Source organism: Eubalaena glacialis, chromosome 18 (genome assembly GCF_028564815.1).
Source record: "Eubalaena glacialis isolate mEubGla1 chromosome 18, mEubGla1.1.hap2.+ XY, whole genome shotgun sequence".
Classification (NCBI taxonomy): Eukaryota; Metazoa; Chordata; class Mammalia; order Artiodactyla; family Balaenidae; genus Eubalaena; species Eubalaena glacialis.
In genome coordinates, this window is record NC_083733.1 from 17035450 (window position 1) to 17044894 (window position 9445).

Genomic DNA, 9445 nt, shown 5'->3' on the forward strand with positions numbered 1-9445 from the left:
TAACTCTCCAGACAAAACAAAGATACAACACTGTAGTGAAACTACAGAACACCAAGAAAAAAGAGAAAAAAGTGTGAAAGCTGCAAGAGAGAAAAGATAAACTACCTTCAAAGAAACAATAATCAAACCAACAGGAATCCTATCAAAGGCAACAATAGATGCACAAAGACAGTAGTAACTTCAAAATACTAAGGGAAAATAACATAACCTACAATTCCATACCTAGCTAAACAATCATGTAAGAGTTCAAATAAAAGCAGACTGTCAAAGATATAAAAACTAAGAACTTGGGCGCTCCCGGTGGAGGCAGAGGAGCCGAGCGGGAACCATGGCCAGTACAGTCGTAGCAGCTGGACTGACCATTGCTGCTGCAGGATTTGCAGGCCATTATGCTTTGTAAGCCACGAAGCATATGGAGCCTCAAGTAAAACAAGTTTTTCAAAGTCTACCAAAATCTGCCTTCAGTGCTGGCTATTACACCTTCAGAGGTGGGTTTGAACCCAAAATGACAAAACAGGAAGCAGCATGAATACTAGGTGTAAGCCCTACTGCCAATAAGGGAAAGATAAGAGATGCTCATCGACCAATTATGCTTTTAAATCACCCAGACAAGGGAAGATCTCCTTATATAGCAGCCAAAATCAATGAAGCTAAAGATTTACTAGAAGGTCAAGCTAAAAAATGAAGTAAATGTATGATGAATTTTAAGTTCTTACTCATTTATATATATGAGTACCAGCTTTTTATAATAAAATGCCTCAAAGCTACACATTTTAAAAATTAGCATTAGCTAAATCAAAGCCTTGGTATAAATTTGAGGATCTAAAATCAGATTATAGAATATGTGTAGGTTAATACTCAATAATTATGGATAAATGCATGCCATCTGAAGTGTTGTTCATTACTCATTTGTCAAATAATTTGGTACAGAAGGCTGTTCAAGGAACAGAGGACTCCCCCAGCCACTTAGAACCTTGAACTTAAAAATGAATTTAGCCACAACTTAACCTAAGAAATTGATCTAGGTATGTATTTATCATACATACCTTCCTCTGCAAATTTTTGGAAGAGTTTGAGAAGGATAGGTGTTAGCTCTTCTCCAAATGTTTGATAGAATTCACCTGTGAAGCCATCTGGTCCTGGACTTTTGTTTGTTGGAAGATTTTTAATCACACTTTCAATTTCATTACTTGTGATTGGTCTGTTCGTATTTTCTATTTCTTCCTGGTTCAGTCTTGGAAGTTTATACCTTTCTAAGAATTTGTCCATTTCTTCCAGGTTGTCCATTTTATTGGCATAGAGTTGCTTGTAGTAGTCTTTTATGATGCTTTGTATTTCTGCAGTGTCCATTGTAACTTCTCCTTTTTCATTTCTAATTTTATTAATTTGCATCCTCTCCCTCTTTTTCTTGATGAGTTTGGCTAAAGGTTTATCAGTTTTGTTTATCTTCTCAAAGAACCAGCTTTTAATTTTATTGATCTTTGCTATTGTTTTCTTTGCTTTTATTTCATTTATTATTGATTTTTATGATTCCTTTCCTTCTACTAATTTTGGGTTTTGTTTGTTCTTCTTTCTCTAGTTCCTTCAGGTGTAAGGTTAGATTGTTTATTTGAGATTTTTCTTGTTTCTTGAGGTAGGATTGTATTGCTATAAACTTCCCTCTTAGAACTGCTTTTGCTGCATCCCATAGGTTTTGGATCGTCGTGTTTTCATTGTCATTTGTCTCTAGGTATTTTTTGATTTCCTCTTTGATTTCTTCAGTGATCTCTTGGTTATTTAGTAATGTATTGTTTAGCCTCCATGTGTTTTTTTTTTACGTTGTTTTCCCTGTAATTGATTTCTAATCTCATAGCATCATGGTCAGAAAAGATGCTTGATATGATTTCGATTTTCTTAAATTTACTGAGGCTTGATTTGTGACCCAAGAGGTGATCTATCATGGAGAATGTTCCATGTGCACTTGAGAAGAAAGTATAATCTGCTATTTTCAGATGGAATGTCCTATAAATATCAATTAAATCTATCTGGTCTATTGTGTCATTTAAAGCTTGTGTTTCCTTATTAATTTTCTGTCTGGATGATCTGTCCATTGGTGTGAGGTATTAAAGTCCCCCAGTATTACTGTGCTACTGTCCATTTCTGCTTTTACAGCTGTTAGCAGTTGCCTTATGTATTGAGATGCTCCTATGTTGGCTGCATATATATTTATAATTGTTATATCTTCTTCTTGGATTGATCCCTTGATCATTATGTAGTGTCCTTCCTTGTCTCTTGTAACATTCTTTATTTTAAAGTCTATTTTATCTGATATGAGTATTGCTACTCCAGCTTTCTTTTGATTTCCATTTGCATGGAATATCTTTTTCCATCCCCTCACTTTCAGTCTGTATGTGTCCCTAGGTCTGAAGTGGGTCTCTTGTAGACAGCATATAAATGGGTCCTATTCTTGTATCCATTCAGTGAGCCTGTGTCCTTTGGTTGGAGCATTTAATCCATTTACATTTAAGGTAATTATTGATATGTATGTTCCTATTACCATTTTCCGAATTGTTTTGGGTTTGTTTTTATAGGTCCTTTTCTTCTCTTGTGTTTCCCACTTAGAGAAGTTCCTTTAGCATTTGTTGTAGAGCTGGTTTGGTGGTGCTGAATTCTCTTAGCTTTTGCTTGTCTGTAAAGCTTTTGATTTCTCCATCGAATCTGAATGAGATCCTTGCCGGGTAGAGTAATCTTGGTTATAGGTTCTTCCCTTTCATTGGTTTAAATATGTCATGCCACTCCCTTCTGGCTTGTAGAGTTCCTGCTGAGAAATCAGCTGTTAACCTTATGGGAGTTCCCTTGTATGTTGTTTGTCGTTTTTCCCTTGCTGCTTTCCATAATTTTTCATGGTCTTTAATTTTTGCCAATTTGATTACTGTGTGTCTCAGCATGTTTCTCCTTGGGTTTATCCTGTCTAGGACTCTCTGCGCTTCCTGGACTTGGATGGCTATTTCCTTTCCCATGTTAGGGACGTTTTTGACTATAATCTCTTCAAATATTTTCTCACATCCTTTCTCTCTCTTTTCTCCTTCTGGGACCCCTATAATGCGAATGTTGGTCCCAGAGGTCTCTTAGGCTGTCTTCATTTGTTCTCATTCTTTTTTCTTTATTCTGTTCCACAGCAGTGAATTCCACCATTCTGTCTTCTAGGTCAGTTACCTGTTCTTCTGCCTCAGTTATTCTGCTACTGATTCCTTCTAGTGTATTTTTCATTCCAGTTATTGTATTGTTCATCTCTGTTTGTTTGTTCTTTAATTCTTCTAGGTGTTTGTTCTTTAATTCTTCTAGCTCTTTGTTAAACATTTCTTGCATCTTCTCGATCTTTGCCTCCATTGTTTTTCTGAGATCCTGGATCATCTTCACTATCATTATTCTGAATTCTTTTTCTGGAAGGTTGCCTATCTCCACTTCATTTAATTGTTTTTCTGGGGTTTTATCTTGTTCCTTCATCTGGTACATAGCCCTCTGCCTTTTCATTTTGTCTATCTTTCTGTGAATGTGGTTTTCGTTCCACAGACTGCAGGATTGTAGTTCTTCTTGCTTCTGCTGTCTGCCCTCTGGTGGATGAGGCTATCTAAGAGGCTTGTGCAAGCTTCCTGATGGGAGGGACTGGTGGTGGGTAGAGCTGGGTGTTGCTCTGGTGGGCAGAGCTCAGTAAAACTTTAATCTGCTTGTCTGCTGATGGGTGGGGCTGAGTTCCCTCCCTGTTGGTTGTTTGGCCTGAGGCGACCCAGCACTGGAGGCTACAGGCTCCTTGGTGCCGCTAATGGCGGACTCCGGGAGGGCTCATGCCAAGGAGTACTTCCCAGAACTTCTGCTACCAGTGTCCTTGTCCTCACGGTGAGGCACAGCCACCCCCCGCCTCTTCAGGAGGCCCTCCACCACTAGCAGGTAGGTCTGGTTCAGTCTCCTGTGGGGTCACTGCGCCCTCCCCCTGGGTCCTGATGCGCACACTACTTTGTGTGTGTCCTCCAGGAGTGGAGTCTCTGTTTCCCCCAGTCCTGTCAAAGTCCTGCAATCAAATCCCACTAGCCTTCAAAGTCTGATTCTCTGGGAATTCCTCCTCCTGTTGCTGGACCCCCAGGTTGGGAAGCCTGATGTGGGACTCAGAACCTTCACTCCAGTGGGTAGGCTTCTGTGGTATGATGGTTCTCCAGTTTGTGAGTCACCCACCCAGCAGTTACGGGATTTAATTTTATTGTGATTGCACCCCTCCTACCATCTCATTGCAGCTTCTCCTTTGTCTTTGGATGTGGGGTATCTTTTTTGGTGAGTTCCAGTGTCTTCCTGTCGATGATGATCGTTCAGCAGTTACTGTGATCCCGGTGCTCTCGCAACAGGGAGTGAGCGCACGTCTTTCTACTCCGTCATCTTCCCTTTCTATTGACTACACAGTTTTTTGTTTTAAAAAATTGGAATTTGTTTTCCCTTCTTGGAAGGGAACATTGATATTTAACTGCTTTTAGAGACTGTCATCTCATATATATAAAATGGACACATGGCTATAAGACACCATATAGGAAATGAGTAGTTATGTATTTTATTTTATATACCAATCTACTTTATTGTGAAAAGATAGAGGTTTGAATCAGGACTTGTGAAAACCTGTAGTAAAATACCTTAAGCTGTTAACTGTAAGGCATGGAATAGGAGTTGCTCAGTGGATTGGTTCTATGTTGTAGACTACTTAAGTCTGCATTTGTTACTGTGCTAATAAACAATATTAAAACAAAACAAAACAAAAACCAAAAAAAGGCATAGTAGGCAAATACTAACCAAAAGAAAGTGAAATTGCTAAGAATGGAATGATTTATAACTAAATGATTATAACAGTGATTATCTCTGTGGGGAGTGATAAGTGATTTTTATTATGTTCTTTATATCTTTCTGCATTTTCTAAATTTTTTAAATGAAAATATACAATATTTATAAATTGAAAAAACATTTTTAATTATTAAGGACTTTATTAATAGAGCATAACTAAGAATAACCAACACTGCATGTTATGCCAATCCCTATCAAGATACATGTATTAAATCATTTAATCTTTATAACAACTTAAAGAAGGAAATACTATTATAATATTTTTGTTTCATTTTGCAGATGAAGAAACTGAGGCACAAAGGGATTTAAATAACTTGCCTAAGGTCAAACAGCTAGTAGAGACAGGACTAGGTTAGGAACTAAGTATATGTGGGTACTAGAGATAGACATCTATGTCCAGGTCTAACATGGAAGATACAACTCAGAATTTTCAAAGATGGCTTTTTCATTTTTTTATTTTATTTTTTCCAGTAAAAAATATTCCAATGAGAAGATATATTTAACATTTACAGTACTACTAACAGTAGAATTCACAGACAAAATAAGAGAAAATCCCTTCCTATAATTTTGTTCATGTGTTTATACTCTAGAATTATAAAACAGAAGTACCACTGTATCTACCAATGTTTATTTCATGGCTTTTTCCAGTTAAAATGTATCATGCCTGTAACAGATACAATTCTATTTTTGCACTTTAATTGCTTCTGGTTGGTGTCAGCAAAGTGACATTTGTAAAAGTTTAACCAGGTTTTAATAATAAAAACTTAGACAATATTTCCATCCATGTTGTGAAATTCTGGATGTAAAACGCATGGCTAAAACTATCCTCTATTTGGATAGGACTGTCTTTCTCAGATTTTATTTCCCTTTTCTTTTTAAATGAATATATAGTTTAGAATGAAATTTAAGATAACATATAGTATATTTAAAAATAATTTATATTGTACAACCATAAAAATGGAAAAAAGCCACAGTAGAAACTACTTTCACCTGTATTTACAGTAGGCCCCCCCCAAAAAAAGAAAGAAAAGCAAAAGAGAGTCATCATTTATAAGTAATGGATGCATTCCTAACCAAATGGATACCTAAAGAAAAAGGAGCATTTTTCTAGCTCTATCAGAAAGGGCCTTACAAACAGCAGGTAGACAATTACAGTTCCGCGAACATTCAATTGGCCACCTATCTTGGCTAAATTACAATAATGTGCATTTGGCAAATCATATCATTTCACAAAGTCATTTTAAATGTACAATGTGCATTTCTTCTCTTACCTCTCAAAATAATTCTCTAGAATGTGTCAAACTTAAAGAAATATGCAGATACACCGTTGGATATCCTGTCATAACCAGGCTTCACAGGAAGCCAGAGCACCTTTCTCTGACTAGACTTCATATTCCTAGAAGGAACCACCACCAAGATGCACTTCTATCTACACTGACACTGCCATGGTAGCATGTTAAGCATGTTGGAGTCGATGACATATTTGTCAGAGGCCCTATTTACTGAAACAAAGACAATGGCAAATGGTTGATCAACACTTCTCCTTCTATTGTCATAAACTCTCAGCAGATTATCCTTTCCAAATAATGAGTTAGGTTTATAATTTTCAAAAGCTAAGATCTTTTTGATACAATTTCACACTATATAATATTCTTCATATTCACTTATGATATCACATTATAAGGTATCAAAAAGTGATTTTGAGAAATGTGGGTGGAGGCATCCAAATGCATAGTTATAATAGATGTACATGGGGCTCTGGAATATAAAACTAATGATTTCATTTGTCTACTCCTGATGTTATTGAAGAGTATTATCTTATGCATAATTAACAGGGTTTTGAAAGGCTGAATATAAAACATTATAGCATTTCTTGTCAGCTTACATTGGGAACTCTACTGTAACTGACACAAATAACCTATAAAGGTGCTTTCTACCTAATCTGGAAAAATTGTAAATATTATACTGTGTTAGTACATCTTTGTTTTCACAGATATTCATGGAGGGAAAGAGTAACTATAAAGAGCAAAATAAAATCCATCTGAAGACTATTATAAATACTGGCTCACTTACATTTCACAAGTGACAATTCCTATTGACCTTAAAATTGTAGAAATTAAACTACTGGCTTGACCATATAAATCTCATGTGTAACTACAGAAAACCATAAGTGTCTAATTCATCGTCAAGTTTCTCACCATAACTTATGCTTGTGGATCAGTGGAACAGGAACTGGTAGAAACACTATAAGCCACACAAATACGATTAACAATAAACACGGTGGCTTATGAAACCTGGTCGGTAGCTTCTCTTTCATCCACACAAGGGGTCACCCAAATAATACTACCTTCCATTCCTGACTTTTTAAATTCAAAATCATCAATGCTTACAAGTCTTATGTATAATATTGCAATTAATAGTCTGAAAACTGCTCATTATGGGCTAGGTAGTTAACAAGCAGATTGCATGGTCTGGGTCAAGTTGGAGCTGAGGCACTGAGACTGAAATAAAGGCAAGAAAGCACTGCTGAGAAGACAGGTGACTACACAGAGCAGGAACTGAATTACTGGATTCTTGAGACTGGAATTACACCACACTCAGCATCAACAAATATGTGTGCCAGGCACTGTGCTAGGTGTTGTTTTCAAACATTTGAACAGGGTCACTTAGGAAAATTATACATTCCCTGCAGTTGCACATAAGAAAATATTTTCAAACAAAACATTTCCTGGAGGGAGGGATAACTCAAAACCTAAATATGCGATACGGTAGGATCTTGTTGTCCATCCAATCTATATGTAATAGTTTGCATCCTGTATAGAAATGCAAGATTTCTGTGCATTGATTTTGTATCCTGCAACCTTACTGAATTTGTTTATTAGGTCTAAGTTTTTTATATACATTTTTTTTTATATTTTTTAATATACATTCTTTTTTATTTATATACATTTATATATTCTTTTTCTTAATATACATTCTTTTTTATATTCTTTTCCATTATGGTTTATCCCAGGACATTGAATATAGTTCCCTGTGCTATACAGTAGGACCTTGTCCATGCATTCTACATGTAATAGTTTGCATCTACTAACCACAAACTCCCAGTGCATCCCTCCCCAACCCCACCCCGCTTGGCAACCACAAGTCTGTTCTCTATGTCTGTGAGTCTGTTTCTGCTTCGTAGGTAGGTTCATCTGTGTCATATTTTAGATTCCACATATAAGTGATATCATATGGTATTTGTTTTTCTCTTTCTGACTTACTTCACTTAGTATGATCATCTCTAGTTGCATCCATGTTGCTATAAATGGCATTATTTCATTCTTCTCTATGGCTGAGTAGTATTCTTTATCCATTCATCTGTCAATGTACATTTAGGTTGTTTCCATGTCTTGGCTATTGTGAACAGTGCTGCTATGAACATAGGGGTGCATGTATCTTTTTGAATTATCGTTTTGTCTGGATATGTGCCCATGAGTGGGATTGCTGGATCATATGGTAATTCTATTTTTAGTTTTCTGAGGAACCTCCATACTGTTTTCCATAGTGGCTTACATTCCCACCAACAGGGAACTGTGTTCAATGTCCTGGGATAAGCCATAATGGAAAAGAATATAAAAAAAGAATGTTGGGCTTCCCTGGTGGCGCAGTGGTTGAGAATCTGCCTGCCAATGCAGGGGACACGGGTTCGAGCCCTGGTCTGGGAAGGTCCCACATGCCGCGGAGCAACTAGGCCCGTGAGCCACAACTACTGAGCCTGCGCGTCTGGAGCCTGTGCTCCGCAACAAGAGAGGCCGCGATAGTGAGAGGCCCGCGCACCGCGATGAAGAGTGGCCCCCGCTTGTCGCAACTAGAGCAAGCCCTCGCACAGAAACGAAGACCCAACACAGCCATAAATAAATAATAAATAAATTAAAAAAAAAAAAAAAAAAGAATGCATATATATTTATAACTGAGTCACTTTGCTGTACAATAGAAATTAACACAACATTGTAAATCAACTATACTTCAATAAAGTAAATAAATAAAAACAAAAAACTCAGTGTACATACTCAAAATAATTAAGCCTATTCTTTTAATTGGAAGGGACAGATATTTTTAAAGGGGAAACATTTTGGTATAAGGTCCAAAGACTTTAAATATCTTGTCCCATTTTAGAAAATAAGAAATAGAGCACTTTTCTTTAATAACCATTTCAGTATGACACAAACTGGCTTTAAATCCACTTTTTTCTAGAACAGCACATACCAGGCAGTCAGCAAAGAGTTGAGAGAATGAGTGAATATTTTAGCCACTTTTTATTTATCAAAATAAAAAATATAACCTAAAATTCATTCCAAGGGACTTCTGAATAGATAACTATTGGATATCTAAAATAAATTAGGACATAGTTTTGCTACCAACCATTAGAGCAAGATCAAGACTGAGATAGCATAACCTCTTCTGACTACAAAATAGCACCATTGCAACAAGATTGTTCACTCACTCGTCATAATATAAGGAGTTCAGGACAAACTTATCTTGTCCAAATAAAAAGCCATAAAAACTGAAGGATGCTTCCTTTTTTGGTGAGAAAACATCCATT

General features: G+C 36.6%; 1 pseudogene; it reads left to right on the forward strand.

Moving 5' to 3' along the window:
• Positions 1 to 328: 328 nt before the first annotated feature.
• Positions 329 to 685, forward strand: LOC133078819 (mitochondrial import inner membrane translocase subunit TIM14-like; annotated as a pseudogene).
• Positions 686 to 9445: the final 8760 nt, after the last annotated feature.